Source organism: Lissotriton helveticus, chromosome 4_1 (assembly GCF_964261635.1).
Source record: "Lissotriton helveticus chromosome 4_1, aLisHel1.1, whole genome shotgun sequence".
Classification (NCBI taxonomy): Eukaryota; Metazoa; Chordata; class Amphibia; order Caudata; family Salamandridae; genus Lissotriton; species Lissotriton helveticus.
Window position 1 is genome coordinate 106,416,490 of NC_136063.1, and position 26,300 is coordinate 106,442,789.

A 26,300-nucleotide genomic window follows, 5' to 3' on the forward strand; every position below is an offset into this window, starting at 1 on the left:
ATAGAGACAATGTCAGTCCAACAAACCCAATTGCACTGCTGTTTCATAGACTTTAAAGCGGCCTTCGAGCAAGTACCCCGGGTCTTACTGTGGCAAAAATTAAAGTCCTGCGGCGTACCCCGGCCTCTGCTACTCGCAATAGTTCAACTCCATTCTGATACATGGATTAGAATAAAGCTGGGTGAAGGATCCCATGTCTCTAGGAAGATTGAGACGAGTAGCGGAGTAAAACAAGGCTGCGTGCTGGCTCCACTTCTTTTTAACCTGTTTATATCGTATCTCTCTCAAATTCTTGACAGTGTTAACTTCAACCCACCTCAATTAGACGGAGTACGTATCAGCAACCTCCTATACACTGACTATCTGGTGCTGCTTAGCCATACGAAAGTGGGCCTACAGAGGCTACTTGAAGAACTGTTCCCCTATACCACTAGCAACTTCTTAGAGTTGAACTTATCAAAAACAATTTCATTTGGGAAGCTAAAGAAGACGCTTGGAGGGTGGCACTTCAACAGTGTAAAAATTGACTCAACACCACACTACAAATACCTGGGAATATTTCTTGACACCAGAAGCTCATTTGTCAAACAGAAAGAAGCACTGAGGACTAAAGCCCTGGCCTTAGAAGTTGCCGCCAATAAATTGTCTAAACAAGCATTTGCAATGCAATAGGTCTCGCATTATTAACGCATTATTAAAGTTTGAGCTATTGGCATTGCTAAATAATGCAACACCAATAGCTCAAAGTTTAATAATGCAAGACCTATTTTAATAAATTGGGAACACAATAGTTCGAAAACTTTGTGGCCAACGACCATGGGAAACTAAAGTGAGCTATTGCCTTTGGCAATTGGGTGCGGGCAGTGAATGGGAGGCCGGTGAATGGGAGGGTAGCTGGGAGAGGATAACAGGACTTGGCACTCCCAGTGCCTACAAACACAAGTTAGCGTTCTTTCTGTGACTTTATTTTAACATGGTGTCTCAACCTGGAATAAAGTTCATCCTCCAAAAAAATACGCACACCCATCCCTGCGGTCCTCAATCGGAGAACTTGTCATGGTTGTTGGTTATATTGCCCCTGCATTTCAGAGGAGACTTAATTGCCTCTATCTTGAATAGAGTGCACGCTGCCACATCACTTAAATCCAAAGGCATGGCAAAGCCACGCAACCCCAAGTACTCCCAAACACAGAGAAGTAGTCGCCATATACCTCGTCTGTATGCATACATAGCGGTCACCACTGAGACTACATCAGTTCCAACGGTAAACAAATTAATATTGCGCATGCGGGTGAGGCCATTTTAAACTCAGGCAGAACAGAGCTCGCTTGTTGACTGACTTTATTGTGGCGTGGCAGAGGCAGGTCTGTGTATGAACACTCCTGTATCGGTGTTACATTTGATGACATTCCCTTGCTTCACATAGGACTTAACCAGTCCCAATCCTGTGCAGTACATGGGTTTCTGCACAAAACAGGGACTTATGTGAAGCGGTGCCAGAGTCTGTGTGTACGAGCAGCAGCCCATGAAAGTGTTGTTTCCTGCACAAGCCTGTTTTTTTCCCCGTTAGGGGTAGATGCGCACCTCAGATTCTAATGCCACGTGTGCAGTGAAGGATATGGGGGCCGCTGACTGCATACGGCCGTCAGGAGAGTAAGGCACTGGAGCAGACAGTGTGCATTGCAGCCGGAGGCTAAGCAGTACCCCTGAGGAAATGTGAACAGCAGCACGGTCAGGCGAGGCACTGCCAACAGCAGGCTAAGGGTCTGCCGGTGTGCGGGACTGCAGTGAGGTGGGCAATGGCCATGGCTGGTAAGTGCACCCGCTTTCTTGTAGAGCAAGCTTGATACACAGCTAGGGAGGTTTGCTGCTTTAGTTATTCCCCACATGCCCTTTTCCAAGCTCCTGGCTACAAACCTCCAGTGTTCACACTGCCGGCAAGTTTGAGTTGGCAATATGTTGCAATGAAACTGGGGTAATCCAAACCAGCGGAAAAAAAGACGCCAGCACCAAAAGTCTACTCACGTAGAAGCGGTTTTCCTAGAAGAGCGCCGCTAATTAAATTGAAGTTTATGACTTAAAAAGAAAAAGCTAAGCTTTCGACCCGTTTACTGGAAATAACCTTTGCGTGGCAGCATACGTCATGTGCTGAACAGAGCATCCTCTCTGGTGTCGAGTCATAGCTTACACAACAGGAATGTACCGGTCGCCTTGGCAGTCGTTTCCCAAACAAAAACGGGAACAGGTAAAGCAAGTGCACCCTGTCCCAGCATACCATGAAAGCTGCTTTCGGCGACACACCCCAGCCGTTCCTCGTGGAGAGCCCAGGCTGGGAGGGGCGCAGGCGGCTCTGGGTCCGCCTCGTGCCTGCACAGGCAGATATGTATCTGCCCACATGTGTCACTGCAGGCTTCATCGGCTAGGCTGGGCCGAGCCTCCCGCTAAACACTTTTTCACTTCTTCGTAGAACGGAGCTCCGTTCAGTCGGAAGGCTGCCACTTCGGAGGGTAACGGCCCCGCAAGCGCCCTGTTGGTAGGTTAAACCTGCAATCCAGAGCGCCGAGCTATGTGTGCTTGTTAACTTTCCAAGTGCTTTGGACATATTTTATTTCCTGCTGGCTGGTGTGTCGGCCGATCGCACTTTCAAATAGCCGAAACCGCCAAAGTGTCTCCGTGTGTGTAGCCAGACATCTCTAAAACCAAGTCTGAAAAATTGCACAGCTTGAGAGGACGGAAGTGGGACAGGATATGTGCACATTGCGTGACTGTACGTGCTCACATTTCCAGTCCGTCCTGCACGTGCCCATCTCCTGTCTCCCTTCGGAGGCAAGTCAGTGACAATAGATCTCGCTGGCGACAGCGCGTTCGCGCTGCGGTCGCACCTAAAGAACTGCCTGGTCCCAGTTTAATTCCAATGTTTAAAGTGATGAAGGCGAAGGATAACTGACACGTTAACGTATGAAAATGAGATCACGAAGAGTACCACAAACATTATTTTAAATAAACTAATTAACAAAATGTTCAAACGTGCATTTCATCTGCCAAAGTCAGCATCGCCTCGAACTATGTCTATTTGACCATCACAGCTTAGAGGCTGTCACGTTTATAAAGTTGTGCAACAGATTGCGCAATACCGGGAAAGTCCAGACTCTAGCAAGAAATCCAGAAAAGTCACGCCAGTCACAAATATCGTGTTCACCTGAATCATAGTTTACAACTATTCGGTGTCAAGGAATTTTGGGGAAAAAATCCCCCCAGTCGGCTTGAAAGCAGTCATCAAGAAGAACGTAAGGTTGTGGTCCTTTCATTCGGATAGGGCAATATTGTCAAAAAGGAAACACGCCTGGGCAGCGATTACAAATTTTAAACCAGGAGTTGTACGCTTATTTATCTAGCATGTTTGCACTTTATTGGAAAAGAAAGTTCCTGGCTCTAAGGATGAGGGAATGGCCTTTTTTAAAGAACCTCCAAAAACTGCACCAACCAGATAATCACACCCAATGCAGGCTGTGCGGCTACCATACTGAAGGAATGGAACACAGTTTGCCTATGTCCCGCAACGTACGACTTCTACTGCGAGATGAACGGATTAGGCTCGGAATTCGATCATGCCGCTAAGCCGTAATAGCACGAAGCTGAATATCGGGTTAACAAAACTTATCACCAAGGCGCAAAACCACTGGAAGTCACTGCTGCTTCCAAACACTCCTCATTATGGCAGTGCAGCACTCCATCCCTGGGTCAAGTAATCGCTTTCCAACTACCATCAATCTGCTGACCCCAACCTGGCACCCAAGTCGATCACTAACTGCCAAGAAGCTCTGCTAGAGAGGGAGAGACGGTAGTGGTGTATCCAAGAGGAAAGGACCGCACATTCACTATTGACAATAAGATATATGATAAATACTGGAAATGTAACAAATCTTCAGTTGCGAAGACGGAGTGCTGCACAGACCGCTATCCCCCACTACCAAGAGAGATTCAATGACGATCAGAGATTGGCAAAATACAAATAAAGCAAGAGGGTCAAATCTAGCACATTCCGAACATACAAGTATACAGGGGCAAACGAATACACCTCCTGGTTGTTTCTCGATAAACAAAAGGTTTTCCAATAACCGTGGTGGTTGGACATCGCAAATAAACAAGGAAGTTCAGTTTCTCATGTTCTTTATTCAAAATTCCATAGAAGTAAGCTTGACCAAAAAAACAGCCGACACGTGTTTCGTCAGTACTAGGGGTAAGTACTAAAGACTTTTTCAAGGCTAGGCAAGACGAAAAATAACGTCGTGTGTCACATAGGGGCTTGTCCAGACATGTAGATTTAAAATATGGAACCATATACAAAGAAAATCCGGAAGGTCAAGTGATAGTCCAGGTATTGAAGAATATGGACTCAAAGCATCTTGGTCTGGGTGTTGTAATAAAGCACCTGGGAAGTTCTGCATACACCAAACGCAGGGCTCCCCCACACGGATGTAGTAACCAAGTATGCTCAATCAGGACGAAGGAATGATCGTTGTCTTAACTAAAATGTTCCAGTAGTAGAGAATGAGATTATCGGGGTGCAGTCCAGTGCTCACATGTGAGTGTGTGAGCTTACATAATGAATGTCCCTGGAAGAGTATTCCAATATACTGCAGCCAAGCCCCACTGCAGCGAAAATCATGAATAGTCGAGTCCGTGTAGTGGCGGACTCAGTGAAACCAAACATGTGAGCACTGGACTGCACCCCCGATAATCTCATTCTCTACTACTGGAACATTTTAGTTAAGACAACGATCATTCCTTCGTCCTGATTGAGCATACTTGGTTACTACATCCGTGTGGGGGAGCCCTGCGTTTGGTGTATGCAGAACTTCCCAGGTGCTTTATTACAACACCCAGACTAGGATGCTTTGAGTCCATATTCTTCAATACCTGGACTATGACTTGACCTTCCGGATTTTCTTTGTATATGGTTCCATATTTTAAATCTACGACACACGACGTTATTTTTCGTCTTGCCTAGCCTTGAAAAAGTCTTTAGTACTTACCCCTAGTACTGACGAAACACGTGTCGGCTGTTTTTTTGGTCAAGCTTACTTCTATGGAATTTTGAATAGAGAACATGAGAAACTGAACTTCCTTGTTTATTTGCGATGTCCAACCACCACTGTTATTGGAAAACAGTTTGTTTATCGAGAAACAACTAGGAGGTTTATTAGTTTGCCCCTGTATACTTGTATGTTAGGAATGTGCTAGATTTGACCCTCTTGCTTTATTTGCCAAGAAGCTCTGTAGAGTTTTAAGTAAAATGTTAACTTTGTACCTTTTGGCAATTTTATACAGTGCTTTTTTTATGCTGCAAGTGTTTTTATATTGTAAGGGTTTTAATTAACCAACAATAAAGTTCTTATACATACAAAACATGACCAAAGTGGCGACTCCCACAGATTCTTTAAAATCTGTGGGAGTCGCCACTTTGGTCATGTTTTGTTAGTGTTCAGGGTCAAAATACCTCCTTCTTTGTCTGATTGTGTAGAATCCGTGCAGTGCACAAAGCCTGGGGAAAAGCCCTACTTACACAAAGTTTTGTGCAACTTCTCACACAAACAGTGAAAGGGGCGTTATTTGGCTTGGGGGAAGGAGGGGTTCTTAATGGCAGTGAAGTGGGTGCGTTGGTCGAAAGAATGAGCTATTTCTCTAAACGGTTGTAAAGCGGAGGGGGGGATTTGACCTAGGTGAAGCATTTATTTTATGGCCGTGTGTTTGGGTGAGAGATTTGATACACCTGGGGGGAGGGGGTTATCTTCCTTCCGTATAGACAAAGAGCACTGCGGGCGTTGTTTAGTCGGGGAGGGCACTAGGGTCATAGTTTACAGGAGGATGGGTTATCTTTTTGGTTTACGCAGCTGAGGCCTTCTTGGGCTCCAGGGCGGGAGCAGGACAAGGGCCACTGCTCGCAGTGAGGGGGTGGTTCATTGTCGGAGAAGGTGCGCAGAGATGTGGGGGGGGGGGGGTATTTAGCAGAGTCAAAAAGGTCGTTTTTATTGATGGGGGGCTTTTGTAGCCTAAGGGCGGTGGGATTTTATTGACAAAAGAAGGTCGTTACTTAGTTCTGAGGCAGAGGGGTTGTTAGTATCGGGAAAGGTGGGTAACTGTTACTCGGGGGCGGTTTGTGGGATGCTTTAATCCGGAAGGGGAAAGACATTTATCGATTGCCAAGGGTCGTATAAATAAATACCCAGGGCCTACAGCAGCGGTGCCTGACCCTGGATGAATTGGGGTCCTCGGTCTCCCATAGTTTCCGGGAGGGTTCAGTCTACTCCAACGGGCTCACCTTCGGCTCCTTAGTAGTGGGCGGCTCCTCTCCGTCGGTGCGATCTCGCCGCCCCCTGCGGACTACGACTCGAGCAGCCTCTGAGCCCCGCCATGTCGCTCGGTGGGGGTGGGGGGCGGACTGACACGAAGGCCTGAGACTCACGGACAACGAACCCCAAAACCAGCGACGCCACAATCGACGGAGACGACAACAACAGAACCTCAGCTCCCGCCCACCGAGCACGCAGCAATCTCATTGGCCGCCGTCGATCAGTCACGTGAACAGTAGCCGTCAATTCTTCCACTCTACCTTTCGCCTTAAAGATGTATCTGTTTGATGATTGGACCTTACAGCTATCAGTCATGTACTTAACCCAATCAGAACACGGTGAAATCGTCCAATCTACAACCGTGCCCTGGCACCTGGCAAAATTACACTCTTGCTAATACCTCTGGGGCACTGCACAAGTCTAGGATCCCCAGGGGTTCTAAAATGCCGCTCACGGGGCACCGATTTAGCAGCCGCTGAACGCTATACTCAATGACCAATTTTTTTTTTTTTTTATGGATGCGTTTTTATATAGAGCGGGCTTTACCCGAAGGCGTCAGAGCGCTTCACACTAGGAACAGTAATTATACATGAAGAGAAAATTACAAGTGAGCAAATTACAAAAGCAAACATTAAGTTACATGAGGCAAAAGTGACAATTGTGAGCAAACAAAATACATGAGGTAGCAAACGGTGCAATTCAGGAGGAAAAAGCGACATGTGTGCAGGTTACAAGAAAAAAAGTACAATTAGAGGTATAATACTGCTATATATGGCAGACGCACAAGAACAAACGTTACGTAGGCAGTGGTGGCACTTGTGCAAGTATCTAAAGCAAACAAAATGTGAGATGTAGCAAACAGTGTGTTACAAGAGAAAAGTGGCGTGTGCATGTTACAAAAGAGTACCAAACACAGGTACAATGATAATTCTTCAATAAACAGCAAACACTCCAAAAACAAGAACACACTGGGAAGGCACTTCCATACCGTTAGAGGGAGTAGTAAGTAAGTAAGTACATTTTATTATGCTTGAGTAATTAAAACCATTGCTTAAATTGAAAACATATTAAAATAGAGATTCCTTGCTCAAATACAATTAATTAAAACCAGTGCTTTAAATGGGCCGGTACTCACCGGTACTGAGTACCAGCACTTTTTATTTTTAACCTCCTGAGTACCAGCACTTTTTCTTTGCCACAGAGCGTACCGGTACTCATGACTGGTAGGCTCAGTGGTACTTGTGCTGCAGAGGATGTGGCTGTCTGAATGCCACTCTCAGCCAAAGCGCCACCGTAGCTCTGTGCCGAGTGTAGTAATGGTGTTTTATTTATTGTTAGTTAATTGAGTGTAGAGTCTTATGTAATAGTGTTTTAGAGTATTAGGTGTGTAATAGAGATCTTTCATTCAGTATTCCTATGTATGTCACTGGATTCCATGTAACTGACACAATGATATTACTTGAAGACATGAATGGATGTACCACAGTGCTTCTCCAATAAAGGATGCATATTTAACTTTTAATTGGATATTCATCTCCTCATTACTACACTGAGCCGCTCATTTACATTTAGTTAATGTGACAGACGAGCAAGCTCAGTATCACGCTGAGAGTGACAGGGTCCGATCAGACCCTGCACTGTAAATCACAGGTGTGAAATTGCGCAGGCACTGAAAGTCCAGCCAACTGGCTGAGAGTATGCAAAAAGAAAGCCGTGGGCGGTAGGAATTGCAAACAACATCTTTAATTCTGTTGTAAGCCTTTTGTGCCAGTGAATGTCTGCTTTTGTGTGTGAGTGCGGAAGCGACAGAGAAAGCATTGGGACATTATGTGAAGGTATTTTAAAGAAAATGTGAGGAATGTTTTGTGTGTGCATGTCTGCTTGTTCTTGTGCCTGTGTGTGAGCACATGCTCATGGGAAAGAGAATGTACGAAAGCTGAACATAATAAAATAAATAATAACTCAACCTGCAAATATATAAAAAAAAAACACAGAAACTAAAGCATAACACATTGTTTGGCCTTCATTTAATTTTTTTGTGAGGAATTAACCACTTTATGTTCATACATTTATCATGTGTTTTGGTGTGTGCTGAAACTTCTGTAGCTAACATGTCCTTTTAATGCAATGGGCGGCTTACACAGTTGAAAGGGGCAAAGTAGGAGACAGGTTATCAATTGTCTACATATGCCATGCCCTTGTCCACATGTGCAGAGGTAATTTGCACCTGCAGGCAATTTGAGACTATTGATAAGTGTAATTCAAGGGCAAAATGATTTCTTTAACAGAGGGCAGTAGAGTCTATTTATATAACCATGCCCCGCCCTCAGCCGCACCCCCCTTCCCCACCCTCAACCCTGCCCTTGCCACACCCCCAGCTCAATTTGACGAGTACCTGCACTTATTTTTCCCCATTTAAAGCACTGATTAAAACGATATTAAGAAGACCAACATTTTACTGCGAATAAAACAATTTGAAATGGTCATTAGAAGATGGCCTCGTGGTTATTACTTTCTTCAACACAATGGATTACTTAAACAGTTGAAAATTCGAATTGCTAAAAAGTTATTAGTTTGGACTGTCAACCCGCCAGAGTTCCTCCACAGAGCTTTTTGTTGCACATGGGTTGAATAAATAGTGCCTAGACTACAACAGAGTGCTTTTCCTGAGCTTAGGGTGACATATTTCAATTAACGCCTGTTTTAACGTCCTGATGCCGCCATAAATTGTTCTTAATAAGGTTTAGCAAGTTTGACTCAGATGTTGCCCAGATCCATTGTAATTGGTTGATCCATAACGAGTGTAGACACATTTTTCAGTCTCTTTGCAGTAATATAAAAAAATGTTGTAATGCGACAGTTTAGCTGCACTAACACTGGATTGAAGCACAGCATTACAGCCTGCCTGCAGGACCTAACTCCATGCTGTCTGCATGTTGGTTTTAATAAGGTATTGCTTATATCCCTTAAGTTGTTACAAATACAACTGACGTGGATGAGGTCCTCCGCCACGGATGCACAAGTGGCAAAGCTGGTCACCTCCTCTTCTTTCCCAAGGGGGTAAAAACGGGTTGATCGGACAGACTCCCAAGCAGAGTTTAAATAATTTTTCCTTAGTGACTGTTTTTATTCCTGTTTTAAAATATAGTTGGGATATAAGGACTTTAGAGGGAGTAAGTTTACTTTATATAAAGCCATCACCTTAATTCCGAAACAAGGGAAGACTTTCGTAGAATGCAAATTCTACAGACCAGTTGCACTGCTGAACTTAGATACACATGTTTTTATTAAGATACTTACCAATGGTCTTGACAAATACTTGCCACTGTTGATGCGGACCAGTCAGCGTTCATCAGGGGTCGCAGGACACATGATAATATTCAAGGAACGACTCACCTAATGAAAAAAGTAAATGAGAAGATCCCAGTTATCATGATCTCACTTGACCCCGAGAAGGCGGGCCCTTCTTCAAATTGACACAACATAAACTCGGTTTTGGTGCCAGGTTCTGTAGCTGAGTTTTTGCAAGTCATAAGATGCTGGAAGGTCCAGGGAAGACTCAAGATTCGAGGGTACGTTTTGTAAGATCCTTTATTTCTCTTTCTCAAGTTGAAGTACTCGACCAGCAGAGCTAACATCTCAGCAGCAACTGCCACATTCCAACAGTCACACGTCCACCCGGTGCGATTGCCAAGGGGGTACCTACCACCACATTCTAACGGAAGACCCAAAACATCCCCCCCTCACAATGCCCACAGCATAGAACCAGCATGTGGCATTAAAACAACAAACCCCAACTGGGATAAATAAAATATAAAAACAAAATGAAAGCAAATAAAAACCTGGACATAAAGTAATAAGGGAATTACTCCAAAACATCAATTAGTGGACAATAAGAATTGCAGAAGTCATACCCACACACAATTCCCAAATTGTGATATAATCATTGACACAAGACGATGGCCTTTTATCTCTCACAGGCCTCCCTGAGCTAGTACCACTGTGGATCTGTGTGGTCCCCAATGTTTCTCTAGTCTCTCCTCCAACACCCACAGCATCCTTGGGTTCTCTACTTGGTACAACTCCTTTTTTTTCCTGCCTAGACAATTTCTCTTTATTCCACCATTTACCATCACTCAACCTCAACACTCTTTCCTTTACTACCTCAACCTTCAAAGGTTGGGAGAATTTGGAATGACCCTTAGCTACTATAGGCAGTTTCACTTTCACCACATCACCTTCAGTGAAAGTGGGTTGACGTCTCCCCCTTATTGGAGCAGCAATGGCATACTTCTCCTGTGCTTCCCTACATCTCTCCTTCACACACTCCAATTTGGCTTGTGGTACTGCCAAACCATTCATCCATGGTCTGACCAACTTGGATGCAGCCATTCTCTCCTTAAGTAAAACAAAAGGTGAAACTTTGGTGGAAGCACAAGGAGTGATGCGCAATGCCCATAACAAACCCACATGTTTTTCCTTCCAGTTCAACCCATTGGCTACTGTTAGTTGAATCACTTTATGATTCTGTTATAGCGCAGTACAAAACCATTGCTGCGGTGATGATAGAGAGAAGTAGTGACACATTTAATACTCAAACGAGACACAAAACTTGGAAACAGTTTTGATGTGAATTGCACCCCATTATCAGTGACAAGTTCCATCAGTGTACCTTCTCTTAGGAACAAAGTTTGCAAAAAGTTTAAAATCTCCTCTGTATTAGTAGATTGAACTAACTGGTTCTCCGGCCATTTTGTGCTATAATCTACTCGTACTATTCCAAACCTACTGCATTCATTCAAAACATAAATGGGACTACTTATATCTAAACTCAACTTAAACCAGGGTTTCTCTGGAACTGGAATGGCTTCCGCTGAGCTGGGGAACGTCACCTGAGTTTTATCACTAACTGCACATGCTACACATTCCCTGACAAAATGCTCTACACTCCGATCCATTTCTGGCCACCAGAAAAGTTCCCTGATCCTTCTCTTCAAGGCTCGCATTCCCACATGTCCTTCATGAGCTAGTGATAACATTTTACTTAGTAACTTCAAAGGAACCACCAACAAATCCATCCTCCTAAAAACTCCATCATTGATACTCAATTTGGAAAATACATGTTTATACAAATTTTCCCCCAGCAACAAAATCATTAGGTGTCCAATCTTTCCCAAGCATGTTTGTGAGTACTTGCATGGCCTTATCACACAAACAGCCTCCCTCCATTCTCCTTCTGAGATGCATCCAAATCCAGCTTCTCCCAACGTGGCTACTAAACAGTCTTCATGACCTACCACCTCGGTGACATCATCTTGGATGGGCAACCTGGATAAAGAATCCGCAAACACATTCTTGTCACCTGGAATATACTCTAGGTTGAATTGGTACTCCATCATCCTATAATACCACTTAGCTATACAGAAGTGGCCTTACTGGCACCTTTGATAGTAAATAGATTCAGAAGTCATTTGTGGTCCATCCGGATGGTAAACATGGAACCCCACAAATAGTTCCTGAAATAATCCACTCCCCACCAACAGGCTAAAGCCTATTTTCTCAATAACTGAGTAGGTGGGTTCAGCTGTTCTGAGTGCCCTAGAGGCAAACATCATTACCACTTCCCTACCATCCCTTTTCTGCAGCAGTACAGCACCTAAACCGTGTTGACTAGCATCTATTACAGCAATTGAAGGATCAGTAGTATCAGAAGGTTGAAGAGGAATGGCATTACCCAATGCACATTTGACATCTCGGAATTCCACATCACGCTCATCAGACGACCCAAACTGCTCATTTATTTTCAATAACTCCCTCATATGCTGTATCTTCCCACTGCAATTGGGTATGAAGCTAGCATTTAACTCCTGCATGCCAAAGAAAGACCACAACTGATCCTTGTTCAGCAGAACTGGGAATTCATTGATGGCCATGACTAGATCCTCTTTAGGTTCTACTCCTTGGAAAGACAACCGGTATCCCAGATAATCTACAGCATTAACTGCAAATTTACTTTTATTGCTCTTGGGTGTGACTCCTTTGTTAGTCAGAATGGAAAGCACCACAGCTAGTGTCTTATCATAGGACTCCATATCTTTACCATAGACTAAAATGTCATTCTGGAAACACCTCACATGTGGAACCCCCTCAAACAGTTCCTCAATGCTTCCCTGAAAATACAGAGGTTGCTGACGCTAATCCGAATGGCATCCTTTTGAACCTGTATGCTCCAGGCAGAGTCATGAAAGACGTTAAATGACGACTCTCTTTGTGCAAAGTTACCTGATGGTAGGCCAACAACATGTCTAAGGTTGAAAACATTTTGGCCCCCTTCAACGAGCTTAACATTTCGGTGATATTGGGTAAAGGATGTCTGTCAACCCAGATCCTCTCATTAAGATCCCTCATCAATGCACATCCTGAGAAAGCCACTGGCTTTCCTGGCTAAGACTACTGGAGCTAACCATTCTGAGCTTTCTATTGGCTTAATTATCCCCTGTTTACATAAAGCGTGCTAGCTCTTGTTCTTATTTTTTCCTCATGACAAAAGGTACACGTCTAGGTTTGTGGACTACAGGGTTGGCCCCATTCTTCAAAATTATACGATAAGAGAATCCTTTAATTCTGCCTAAGTCCTCCTGAAATACTTCAGGATAACTTGCTTCCCACTTCTTGTCCTGAACTGCACACACAGATTTGTAATCTTCCTTAAGCAACACTTGCTCAGGGCTATTAGCCCAAGAATGATGCCTAAGTTATTTTGCTCTAACCATCCTAATAAATTGGGTCTTTCCTCTGCCACATAAACTGTTGCATGGGTACTATGAACTTTAAAATGTAATCCAGTGTTGAATTCCCTTAGAATCTCCACTGGTTTGCCCCCATAATATATTGGTTTAACATGCAACCTTTTCAAAGTGACATTGGCAATTTTGTTCCAGTCAACTGGACCAATGACAGTGAAGAAAGATCCTGAATCTGCCATAGTAGATATACACATGTTTGCCTAACCTAGTTGACACACAGGTTTTTTCATACCTACAGATTCTAATCTAAACACTTCATTTGGCAACAACACTTCACTTGCATCGGAAATGATCATTACAGCATTGCTCTAATCATTATCTGAATCAGAACTATGTTCAGAAATAACACTCAAGGGCATGAAGAAGTTTAGGAGTAGTTTGACTATTCTTATCTTTAGGTATGCAAACTTTAGCAAAATGTCCTCTTTTTCTACATCTAGCACAATTTGTTTTTTAAACATTTTTATTGTTTTGTCCACATAGCAAAATACATAACTGGCATGTCATCATCAAGCAGCGTCCCCGTTCTCCCAACCCCACATCCCCTCAATTTTCGTCAGATTGCAATGTCCCAACAACATAGTACGAATGTTTTCTTCATAGCAGGTTGCCTCACAGTTCCACCCACCCTCTTAATTACATTCAGCATGTCCTCCCTCAGCAAGCCAGCATGGATAAGCTCATGCCCCCTCAGAGACCTCCGTCTAATCCATGATAGCGTCTCCATTTATTCCATACTCTATGGAATTTTTTCGGGCATCCTCTCGCTTTGTATGTGACCCTTTCAGCTTCCATGTACATGTCGAGACCCCTCCGCCACTCCTCCAGCTGGGGTGTATCAGGCGCCCCCGATTTCCTAGCTAAGTCCCTTTTGGCCACTACTAGGGCCAACACTAGAAAGATTAGCAGTGGACGGGCCAAGTCTACATCATTAGTCATTCCCAAAAGGATGAGCTTCGGGTCTAAGTGAATGTCTATCTCCAGCACCTCACTCAATTCGGCGGTGATCTCCGCCCAGTATACCTGGATCTTTGGGCAGGACCATATTATATGTAGAAAACCCCCATCATCATGTCCGCAACGCAGGCAGCTAGGATCAGTTACTCTCCCCATTTTACAGAGCCGTATCCTATCATAGTATGCCCTATGTAGGACCTTGAACTGGATCAGTCGCAAGCGGGACTTGATGGCCACTTCCCTAGGGTGCATCAAAACCACTCCCCAGTCGACATCATCCATCTCCCCTACGTCATGTTCCCATGTGGCTCGAAGACCCTCCAGTCTATCTGGTTTATTATACATGATCGTCTTGTAAGTCAGGGACACAGCTTTTTCAGGAATCTTTTCCTGTAATAAGCGGCCCTCTAACGGCGCGTATTCTGGGAGTGGCTATCGTAATGTGACTTCCTCCCTCCAAGCGTGTCGTAATTGTATGTATTTAAAAAACTGGGAGCGATGTAGTCCAAAATCAGCCTGTAAGGAGGCAAAGGGTTTCAAGTCTCCATTTTTGGCTACATCCCCCAGAGTGGAAATACCGATAGCGTCCCATCCCTTGAACCCCCTAAGCGTGCCAAGTTCTTTGAGCCAGGAGCATTCCCACAGCGGGGTCTGCCTCGTAGGCCTATGTGTCCACCCAGTAATATTCGAGACTCTGTTCCATGCCCTCAGCGTGATCTTCGTAGCCGGTAGTAATCTGGTCTGACCCTTCCCCCCATATATGTAGTGGAGGCATGAATGTGCACCCATGGTGTACCTTTCTAGAGCATATGTGGGGTGTGTGGCAGGCGCGTGTATCCAATCATTAATGGGGTGAGGTGTTCTGCCCAGTAGTAAGCCTCAAGGTCCGGAAGGGAAATCCCACCATCATACTGGTGCCGCTGCAATGTTGCCAATGCCACTCTAGGGTGTTTTCCCAACCAGAGGTAGGACCGGAGCTCCGCCTGGATATCCCGAAAGGTCTTAGGTGGGACTGGGAAGTATTCATTTTGAAAGGCATAGAGGAATTTTGGGAGTGAGATCATTTTGAACATAGCTGCCTGCCCAAGTATCGTCAAGGGGAGCGTTTGCCACCTACAGGCGTCAAGCTTAAAGTCACATATGACACGGTTAACATTACGTTCGTAAGAGAGGGCACTGTCTGTTGTGATAAATATCCCTAAGTATTGGAATCCGTCATCAGTTGTCTGTAGTCTCTGTGGAAGCTGGAGTCAGTCCGTCTGACCTCGGGGGTCATATAGCGTCGATTTGTGCCAGTTGATCTGGTATCCTGACAAAGCGCCATATCTTGCCAACTCATCGAACAGCGCCGGTATTGTGTTCTTCGGTTGCGTGATATATAGCAGCACATCATCCGCATACAACGATAACTTCTCGCCCTGTGCATCCGCCGGTCCCACCCGGAACCCCGTAATCCTCTCATTATGTCTTACAGCACAGGCCAACACCTCGATAGTCAAGGCAAAGAGCAGGGGCGATAAGGGACACCCTTGACGGGTTCCCCGCTGGATGAGAAAGGCCCTCGACATCGTCCCGTTAACTCTTACTCGGGCACCAGGGCCTACGTAGAGTACTCCGATTTTGCACCTATATTTGGGTCCGAAGCCCATGCGTTCCAGCACTCCCTCCAAAAAGGGCCAGTGGACAGCATCGAACGCCTTTTCTGCGTCTAATGACAAGAACCAGTGGGGCTCTGTTCTGCCTTCCACCTCTCGGAGCCAATTGTGTGTTCTTCGCAGGTTGTACCTAGTCGCCCTTTCCGGGATGAACCCCGTCTGGTCTTGATGGATCAACCCGGGATGACCTTTCTCATACGAAGAGCCAGTATCGTGGCATATATCTTCGCTTCCACGTTCAACAATGAGATGGGGCGATATGATGCGCAGTCCTCTGCCGGTTTCCCTGGTTTATGGATTGGGACAAGCGTGGCCTGCCTGATGTCTGGCGGGGACTGTCCCTCTTCCTCTGCATCTCGGAAGAGGCCCTGTAGGTGTCGGGTCAGGAGGTCAGCCATCTTCTTGAAAAACTCTGCCGGGAATCCATTGGGGCCCGGGGCTTTCCCCACTCGAAGTTTAGTCAGCGCTACCCTGACTTCTTCCTCGGTGATATCGGACTCAAGGTCTATCCGGTCAGTGTCTTCGAGAGTTGGAAGGGTGATGTCTGACGTGTATTGCAATGCTTCCAGTTTGGATCCCAAATCACGAGCCTTATATAGGGTTTCGTAGTAGTCAGCAAATGCGTCAGCAATCCTGGCATCGATAGATATCCAGTCGGCTTGAACCACATGTAGCCTGTCTACCCAGCGTTCATCTCTCTCTTTCCTGCTAAGCCATGCCAAGAGTTTGCCAGTTTTATCTCCCACGTTGTAGATGCGATGGAGAGTGGCCAGTGCCTGGGTCTTAGCCTCCCCTGTCACCAGTTGTCTGTATTGGGCCTGTGTATCTGTAAGGCGTTGTTGGGTCCTCATATCCCTCTTGCGTAAATGTTCGGTCTCTAGCTGTAATATTAATGCTTCCAAGGTCTGGATCTCTGACTGTCTCTTTTTCCTAGCCTCTGACAGTCTACATTGAGCCCTATCTCTAAGCACTACTTTAAGTGCCTCCCATAGCACCACCCGGGAGTCCACGGTCCCCACGTTTTCGGCTAGCTATACCTTCACGTCAGCTCTCAGCCCCTTTATAATGTCCAGGTCCTGCAAATCCCAAGCTGAGAGTCTAAGGATTGCGGGGCCTTCCTTCCTTCGCCTACCAATCTGTACCGCCAGGGGTGAGTGGTCCGATATCCCTCGGGCATAATATTCTGCTGAGTCTGTCACCTGTAGTGCCTGTCTCGCCATAAAGATGTAGTCCAGGCGGGAATAAACTTTGTGCACTCCCGAGAAGAAGTACGCCTTCGTGACTGGGTGTAGCCAGCGCCACACATCTAGAAGGCCCAGTGTCATTATAACTTTGGCTAGCGGGGTCGTAGTGTGGGGTCTATCTCGGTCGCCTGTCCTGTCAGCAGCCGTATTCATTACGTCGTTAAAGTCCCCCCCAATGATTTGAGTCGTGTCTGAGGTGTTGAGGATGATGTCTGACACTCCCTTCAAAGTTGCCGCCTGCAGTTTAGGCGGAGCATAGGCCGAGATAAGAGTGTATTCTCTCCAACCCCATGTCCCTCTCACTCCTACATAGGTACCCTGGCAGTCACTCCAGACCTGTGCCACTTTCATTGGGGGGTGTTTTTTAATCAGTATTGCTACTCCCCTGGATCCCGATGTAAACCCTGCGTGTGCTAGAACCTTATACTGACCCCTCGCCATGAATGTGCACTTATTGCCTTGCAGGTGCGTTTCTTGAAGGAATATCACGTCTGCCCCCGACCGTTTGACATAATTATTGACTAGGCCTCTCTTGATCCTGCAACTCAGGCCATTTACATTCCATACATACAACACACAATTGGGGGAAGGGTCTAAGGGCGGGTTTACCGACCAACCAGGTATGTGCCCCAAACACAATATTATAACAACAAATAATACCTGGAGGTCAAAGAAGTAATAGTAAGTCAGACAGGATGGATCACGAAACCAAAACTACGCAAAAAACACCAGTGAGAATTTCATGCAAGCTAGTGACTGCAGGCCTAGTCAAGGCTCAAGAGCAAATGGAGAAAATAGTTCCCATCAGAAGCCACACTGTACCGCCCTCTTTCTCATCATTTGGGTTCTCCTTACCCAGGAGACAAAACGGCCGGTCAGATGTTACCGTGACCGATAAATGTGGCAAGTGGGTAGTATGTTATGTACAAGAACTAATAGTGGCTACCGAAAAAAGCAGTGTATGGTGATGAGGGTGAAAAAGTGAGGGGTATTAATAAAATTAGGTGAATTGGGTAGAAGAACAGAATTTATTAGTATCTCCCAATCCCTAAGATTAAAACGCAGGTGCAAATGCGGGTTTAAAATAATAACCGCACTAAGTGGTCAACATGTTTCTGCATTACATAGAACAGAGTTTCAAATGCATTCTTCAGCACCTAGTTAGAGTAACACTACTGCTTTAATAGATAATAATAAATAAATGAAAAAATATCACCTGAAAGTCCCAGGTGTACTCAACCGTATACTGTTAATGCATAGTATCCAGTGGCATCGGATCCAAACAGAAAGACATACAAACAAAAAGACAAAAAAGCATAAGTGATTCATACTCAAATAGTTGCCATAGTGTGATGGAAGCACATTCACACATAATGGGACATGGATTCCCATATACACACTCACCCGGCAGTCATCTGTACTGTCTGGGGGGCCCCCCCAGACAGTACAGATGACTGCCGGGAGACACCGACGGACAGAGCGGTGCTCCTTATACCTGCGCTGCAGCCAGGTGGGGGTGAAGCCTCTCAACCATCATATTTGGGTGAGTGTGTATATGGGAATCCATGTCCCATTATGTGTGAATGTGCTTCCATCACACTATGGCAACTATTTGAGTATGAATCACTTATGCTTTTTTGTCTTTTTGTTTGTATGTCTTTCTGTTTGGATCCGATGCCACTGGATACTATGCATTAACAGTATACGGTTGAGTACACCTGGGACTTTCAGGTGATATTTTTTAATTTATTTATTATTATCTATTAAAGCAGTAGTGTTACTCTAACTAGGTCCTGAAGAATGCATTTGAAACTCTGTTCTATGTAATGCAGAAACATGTTGACCACTTAGTGCGGTTATTATTTTAAACCCGCATTTGCACCTGCGTTTTAATCTTAGGGATTGGGAGATACTAATAAATTCTGTTCTTCTACCCAATTCACCTAATTTTATTAATACCCCTCACTTTTTCACCCTCATCACCATACACTGCTTTTTTCGGTAGCCACTATTAGTTCTTGTACATAACATACTACCCACTTGCCACATTTATCGGTCACGGTAACATCTGACCGGCCGTTTTGTCTCCTGGGTAAGGAGAACCCAAATGATGAGAAAGAGGGCGGTACAGTGTGGCTTCTGATGGGAACTATTTTCTCCATTTGCTCTTGAGCCTTGACTAGGCCTGCAGTCACTAGCTTGCATGAAATTCTCACTGGTGTTTTTTGCGTAGTTTTGGTTTCGTGATCCATCCTGTCTGACTTACTATTACTTCGTTTACATTCCATGTCAACACCTTAATGCCCCCCTATGTCCATTATCACCTTCAGGGCTCCCCATAGTCATATTGGCGGTGAGGGAATAAGTGCCCAGACAGCCTGCGGGGGGAGTCGACGCTGGCTGCGTCTGATAGAGTGTGTTAGGTAATATCGGAGACCTGCTGACTGATTGCGGTGGAGTGTGGCGCTCCGTGTGCGTGTCTGCCTGACTAGTGTATGCATTTTTCGTGTTGCGAAACCCCCTCCCCCCTTACCCCTCAACTCTCCCCAACGCCCTCACCCTCCTCCCATGTGCCATCCTCTCCGTGTTTACCCCAATTCAAAAACATTCCTCAACATTCCCTCTCCCACCCTCCCCCAACAGGCCCACCTTCTACCACCCTTTGCGATAGGCCGTATTGGCAGGAAAAGGTCTGTCGTCCTCCCAATTATCTCCCTCCCCTGTAGACCTACCCCAACTCGTTAATCACACAATGGTCAAAGCGACCAAGTAGTCCAAAGTTCACAGCGTTGGATATGAGTTCTCTATAGGAAGAAGATATAACAGTAAAAAAAAACAAGCAAAAAGGAAAAAATTTTAAACCCAGGGAATAGGGGTGCGTGTGAGTCACTTGTGTGCTTCCATACGGTCTAGCCGATATCGTGTTCATCCACCATCCTGTCGAGTCAAGTGCCGCGGGGAACAGTTTCACCCGGCGGCTCTGGTCCATCCGTGGCAGGCCCATTCTCGAGTTCTTGGATGGCCATTACCAGCGGGTGAAGCGACTGGTCATCTCCTTCCTCAGCCCGGACATGTCTCCTCCCGTTTCACTCTCCATCTCCGTATGCTCCTCTACAGCAAGAGCGCTGAACCTAGAACCCGATGGACCGTCGAGCCGCGGGGAGCCAGAGTCTCTCTCCTTCCGTGGAGACCCATTCTGCGACAGATACGGCGTCGTTTGCGTCTTCCTTAGTCCCCGTGATCTATGTCTTCTCTGTGGCTGCACTCGCTCCCACAGGTTTCCAACTACTGGGTCCGTCCTCGACGTGGTCGTCTCATTCCCCTCTCGCCTGCGGAGGGGTGGGCGTTCCTCCAACCATTGCCATGCATCATCCGGATGGACGAAAAAGTATGTTTTGTCCTTATATATGACCCTTAACTTCGCTGGGAAGAGGAGCATGTATTGTATATTCAATTCTCTGAGTTTGGCCTTTACTGTGTCAAAGGAGCGTCAAGCTTTCTGAACCTCCTGGCTGTAATCAGGGAAAATCATTATCTGTGTGTCCTCAAGTCGAATCTCTCCCAATTTCCTGGCTTCTCGGAGAATCAGGTCTCTGTCCGCAAAGTTCAAGAACCTCGCAATGATCGGTCTGGGCCGCCCCCCCTGCCAGCGGCTTGGCCATGAGCGCTCTGTGTGCCCTTTCAATGATGAAGCAATTGGAGAAGCGCGCCTGAGGTAAGGTCTCCATCAGCCACGTGCGCAGAAACGCCGCCATATCGGTCCCTTCGATTCCTTCTCTAAAACCCACAAAACGGAGGTTGTTCCGCCTTGCCCTATTTTCCGCATCGTCCACCTTCCATAGGAGCTGTTTGTGGGCCGCCTGTAAGTCTTTAACGTCCTCCCGAAGGCCGTGTATGACATCCTCTGCTTCCCCCAGCCACGTCTCTGCCGCGGTGACCCTCTCTGTAAGGTTTCTGAAGTCCTGCCGCAGTAGGTTAACCTCCACCCCCACTTCTCCGATCTTCACCTCAAGGGCCGCTCTGGACGCCTGGATATCTGCTCTGGAGGCCTGGATCGCACTCCTCAGAAGAGCAGTGTCCGAGTTCGATCCCGTCGCGTCTCCGCCACCATTCTGATGAGCCACTGCAAATTTGTCTAGGAGGCCTTGCTTCTGTGCCTTCGCGACCGCCTCCTTCTTCCCCATGGCGGACTGACTTCTCTGTCGCGGGAGGGGGAGGGTAGGGTCCAAGGAGCGAGTATGCGTCCGCAGGCCACTTCTGCCCTCCACCGTGTTTTCGGAGTGGGAGCCCAGCAGGACACCCGGGGGAGAGCGCCAACAGATACAAGGGAGGAACCCGGTAGACAAGGGCCTCAGGCCGCAGTTATTGTTGTCTGGGCGCGATGTGCCGGGGTAGCGGTGCTGCTGAGAAGACCGGCTAGGTCGGGTCCGGGGGGGTATCTCTCGCCCCAGTGGAGGGGGGGCACATCCAAGGGGGCACGCCGTCCGTAGCTATGCGACAGCAGTACACGCCCGTTCCCAAGCCCTCACCCTGCCTGGACTGGCCCTCTGGAGATTATGGGCACTGGGCAGAGGGATCGGGACGTGGAGCTACATAAGAGGACCCCCTCTCCACTCGCCTCCAAATCTGCCGTCTCCCACCGATCTCTGAGCCGCAGCGGGGTCAGCCTCCTGCCGTCAGGGGCGCGCCGCGGCTCCGGGCGTCTGCAGACTGGAGCGGCTCTTCACACCGCTGGGGCAGTCGCGGCCGCTGCGTCGCGGGTCGCAGTGGGTCCCTCCCCCTCTGTCCAGACGTCGGATCTTGCCAGGGGCCCTAATCCGGGGCACCCCTTCTTCCAAGCCTCTGCGCCGCTCGGGGGGGAGGGGCAGGCGGATGACTCACCGCTCCGGCTCCTCGCTCCAGCAGAGTCCGGGCATGTCCCGATGGGGTAAAGGAGAGCTCTGGGGCAGCTTCGGGCCTCAAGGATGGTCAGCGCCACCGGACCGTATCTCCACAGCCCTCAGGCGGTGTCTAGGCCCGAGCCCCGGATCAATCGGCAATCCGGCACGGCCGCCGCCATCTTGAAACCAGCTCCAGCTCCGGGTGCCGTTTTTGGGTGATTTTGGCATTCCCGCGGCTCAGGATGAAGCGCGGAGGTAGCCGCCGCGATCCGCTAGGTATCCAGCACAGTTTATGGCGTTTTAAAAGTCGGTGAATGCAGTTAGCGATGTCGGTTGAAGTCGGCTAGCCGGAGCTGTAGCAGAGTGCGACTTGCTCGGCCATGCTGCTAGCCATGCCCCCCCTCTAGCACAATTCTTGTCCTGAGCTGGGCATGAAGGAGCATTCCCTAAATGGTTTCTGCACCCACGTCTGTAGCACTCCCTAATACCTTATGGTTTGAACGTATTACTCCTCTCAGTTTCCTTGCTGTGACGTCAGAACCCACCGTATGAACCTGTGAATCCAGAGCCATCTGATCCATGTATCTGGTGGTTGCTTCCACCCCTTTTGCTATGTTCAAGGCTTTGTCTAACGTAAGGTTCTCTGCCATTAAACGTTTCTCCTGTACTTTTTTTACTGCTGGTTTTCTCTACCAATTGATCTCTCAACATCTTGTCTATAAAGTCTTTATAGTCACACGTGGTAGCTAAAACTCTGATGTCACTTATAAAGTTCTCTATTGACTCCCCCGAGAGCTGTTTCCTCATGTAAAATTTATGTTGTTCCATAATGGTGTTGCGTTTATTCTTGAAGCGAGAATCCAACATTTTGATGGCAGAAGCATATTCATAAACGGAGTCACCTTCACCCAATACTACTGCTGTAGGTAGATGTTTAAGAACCTTACCTGCCCTCAGTACCTAAAGAATGATGTACTAATGGCAACTTTTTTGGGGGGAGTAAATATCTCCCCACTAGGGCTTCTAAGTATGTTTCAAAGCCCTCTAACCACACCTCCCACTCTACTGGGGGATTGCCAGGGGTGGAACGGAAGGGAATGGGAGGAAGCACACCCTGTTGCACGTCAGCAGGGTTACCAAATATTAATGAAATGATGACTAAAATGTAATTACAAAAATGTATATATTTGTTGCTTACTCAGAATTTGCACAATGGAAAACTATGTGTAATATATACCAACAGACTGTGTTGGTGTAGCTGAGACCTGGGAGGAATTGGTAGTGCACTGGCCAGTAACAAGTTAATGCTTGTTATACATAACGTGATAATAGTGTGGCCGAGGGCAGGGCAAGACCAGCTTTGCAGATCACCAATGAGATGAGCCGATGGTTGAGGAAGGGTGGAAATAGTTTCAAAGTGCCAATCCTGTGCCTTGCGTAATGTAGCCTTTGGTGAATGCCCTTGTCGTATTGTAGCAGTAGGTGAAACGCAATGACACAGCTTCAAAACTGCTCACAAAGCACGGAAAAAAACGCAGCTTCAAAACCGCTCACACGCCCTCCCTCTTGTGTCGGGAGACACAGCACAGCAGAAACACAGCTCCAAAACTGCTCCAGGGACCGCTCTGATGGAAGCCGAAAGTGCCCTGCCGGTCAAGGAAATGGGAACGTCTCCTGGTAAACGCCACATGAAAGGTCCAGGGAAGACTCAGAGTCGAGGGTACGCTTTGTAAGATCATTTATTTCTCTTTCTCGGGGGGGGCGGAGCTTGCCAGCACCGATGTCGGACGCCTGATCTTGGAGCTCCGCGCCATCGCCACAATTATCCTGCAAAAATCCTTCCACTACGGCCAACTAGGAGGCTGGGTGCCTTGTCAGATCTTCCGGGACCCTCCTATACTCGGTGCGAGTTCCAGCGGCGACTATACACCGCCCGAAACCGCCGAAAACGACAACTCGGGACCCGGCTCCCTAGGCCTCTAATCCCTGGCCTAGATTTCAGCGGCGGCCGGCGTACGTGACCCTGCGTGCGGCGGCCCAGTGGTGCAATCAACCTGTGAGACTGCGGAGCGCAGCAGGAGCCCGGGATCCCGCGCTGAGACGCCGGCGGGGATAGAGCACACCCTGCACCTGAAGCAGCAATCTACGCCTGCGGCCCCTGTCCCACACTGCTGTACCACACGGTGCCCTACAATGGCGATGGAGGTGCGGCGACATCGATTGCGCTGAGGCGAGACGGCGGAGCGCAGAGGGAGTCCGGGAGCATACGCCGAGGCTCCGGAGGGGTTCGAGTTTGACCTGTACCCCAGGTAACGCTCTCCCCGAACAGGGGAAATATCCCACGGGAGCACAAGTGGCACGCACTTTGAGTTGCGCTGGCAGACCGAGAGGCACAAAGCATTGAAGCCCGGCGGCCCCCCTCCCGCGCTGATACACCACGCGGTGCCCTGCGGCGCCGGCTGGCCTGCTTGGACATCACCTGGGTGGCCCTGAGGATAGGCACTATCTACGCCTGACATTTGGTGTTGTGAGGAGGGACCCTGGGTGTCTGGGAGCCCGCGGCTGCCGGGTGGGCTCGCGAGAGGACGACGCAGTGGCGACAGGTGAAAATTCCAGGCTGTACCCCCTGCTTACAGAAGACCTGGGTTACGCGCCATGGTAGCGCTTTAGAGGCACGGCACTCCAGATTCGCCCTAAGGGACAACTGGACTGAGTCGGGCTCCAACAGACCCCCAGGGGGGATAACTCCAACTACAGGACCTAGCTGTAATTTTTAACCTCGAGTCAGCTGCGACGCAGACGGCAGAGGTGACCATTTGGTGGACGGAGTGCTGTGTGGATGATCGTCTGGCGGGGCGAAAGCGCGGCATTGCGTTGGCTCTATCAGGGAGCGCCCCAGGGCCACCAAGGAAGCATGGGCAAAGGGGACAAAACCCAAACTAAATTACCCTTCGAGCAACGTCGCACAAAGGCCCCAGACACGCGGGAAATGGAATCTGCGTCACAAAGCAAAGGTGCGGAAGGCTCGATCTACACAGACATTAAGGACCTGCTGGTCACGATGGAAAAGAGCCTCCAGGACAGTATGTCATCCCTGGGCACTAAGATTGACGCGCTCTCCTACCGCATGGACCGTATGTCGGAAAGAGTGGATAAACACGCGGAACGCCTGGATATGGCGGAGAGGCGCATAACGGAAGTAGAAGAAGCGCAAACGGAACAGGACAAATTTTGCAAACAACACGATAGACTCTTGCAAGTAACCCAGGATAAATCAGAGGATTTGGAGGCCCGTTCCCGAAGATCGAACATACGCATTACGGGTGTACCGGAGACTGCCCAGACCGGGAAGATGGAGTTATTTGTGGAGAAGCTATTGGACTACGCTGTTGGGAGCAGACGTTTTTTCACCAATGTTCATTGTCAAGAGAGCGCACCGAACGCTGGGCCCGCGCCCGAAACCGGGTTAGCCAAGCTGCTGAACTACAGAGACAGGGACACGGCCCTCGGATTGCTTGGGAAAAGAAGACGCTGCAACATGAGGGTTCAGACATTTCACTGTATCCAGACTTCACTGCGAAGGTTCAGGAGGAACGCAGGCACTATGCTCCCTATAAGAAACAGCTCCACGACCTCGGACTGGACTACGCCATGCTATATCCGGAGAAATTGAGGATAAATCGACAGGGTCATTCACACATTTTCACAGACCCCAGGGACCTCCAAAAAGCACTGAAGGTCTGGACCAAGGAGCGTAGAGGCAGCCCCAGAAGTCAGGCCGACGAAGAGGGCTGTGGCAGCCAGCTGGAGAAACAAGACTAGAAACACTGAAAGGTCCGGGGTATATACCCCGAGCTGAGATCTGGAAGACCGTTAAGCACCTGGGTCTGGCCTGGGAGCCCAGCAGCAGCGCAGGAAACCTCCGATTGCCTGAACACTCGAGATCCTTGACTCTAAGAGGGGGGCTGCGAATGCCCGGCGGCTCGGAATAGTGGGTGAGAATGTTCCATTTTCCCTCTTCCCTACACGCTTAGTATATTTACTGTAAATGCACGTCAGCTTACAATTCACTAGCCGTGCAGAGAGGTATGAGATAGTGGGCCCGGAGCACTCCGAGCAGTAATTGAATTGAACTGAGGGTATGATATTAAAGTTTACTGAAAATTTGTTGGCACATGTTGAGATAAAATCTTAGGCGATGGCGCTGGGAGCGATGATTGCACAGGTACTAACCGAGGAAAAGACTACTACTCCTGGCAACCTTGGCCCCGGCGCTGCACGCATTGTTCGTCCCCACTGGGGACATCCATAGTTTGGTGGGATTAACAGGGAGGGGGGGGTTACTGACAGGCTGGGCCAAGTTGGGGTTGGTCTGCTGTGGGTGGGGGGATGTGTGGTTTGTAGG

General features: G+C 47.8%; 1 protein-coding gene across 2 annotated transcripts in view; it reads right to left on the reverse strand.

Moving 5' to 3' along the window:
• MAF1 (MAF1 negative regulator of RNA polymerase III) overlaps positions 1-6,597 on the reverse strand; it is a 230,839-nt gene extending 224,242 nt beyond the window's left edge. Inside the window, exon 1 of one of the 2 annotated variants that reach the window (XR_013610438.1) lies at positions 6,323-6,579. The gene's annotated coding sequence lies outside the window, so the exon portion shown is untranslated. Of the gene's footprint in view, positions 1-6,322 lie in introns of both variants that reach the window. The other variant, XM_078686530.1, reaches the window with a different exon arrangement.
• Between the last annotated feature and the right edge of the window lie 19,703 nt (positions 6,598-26,300).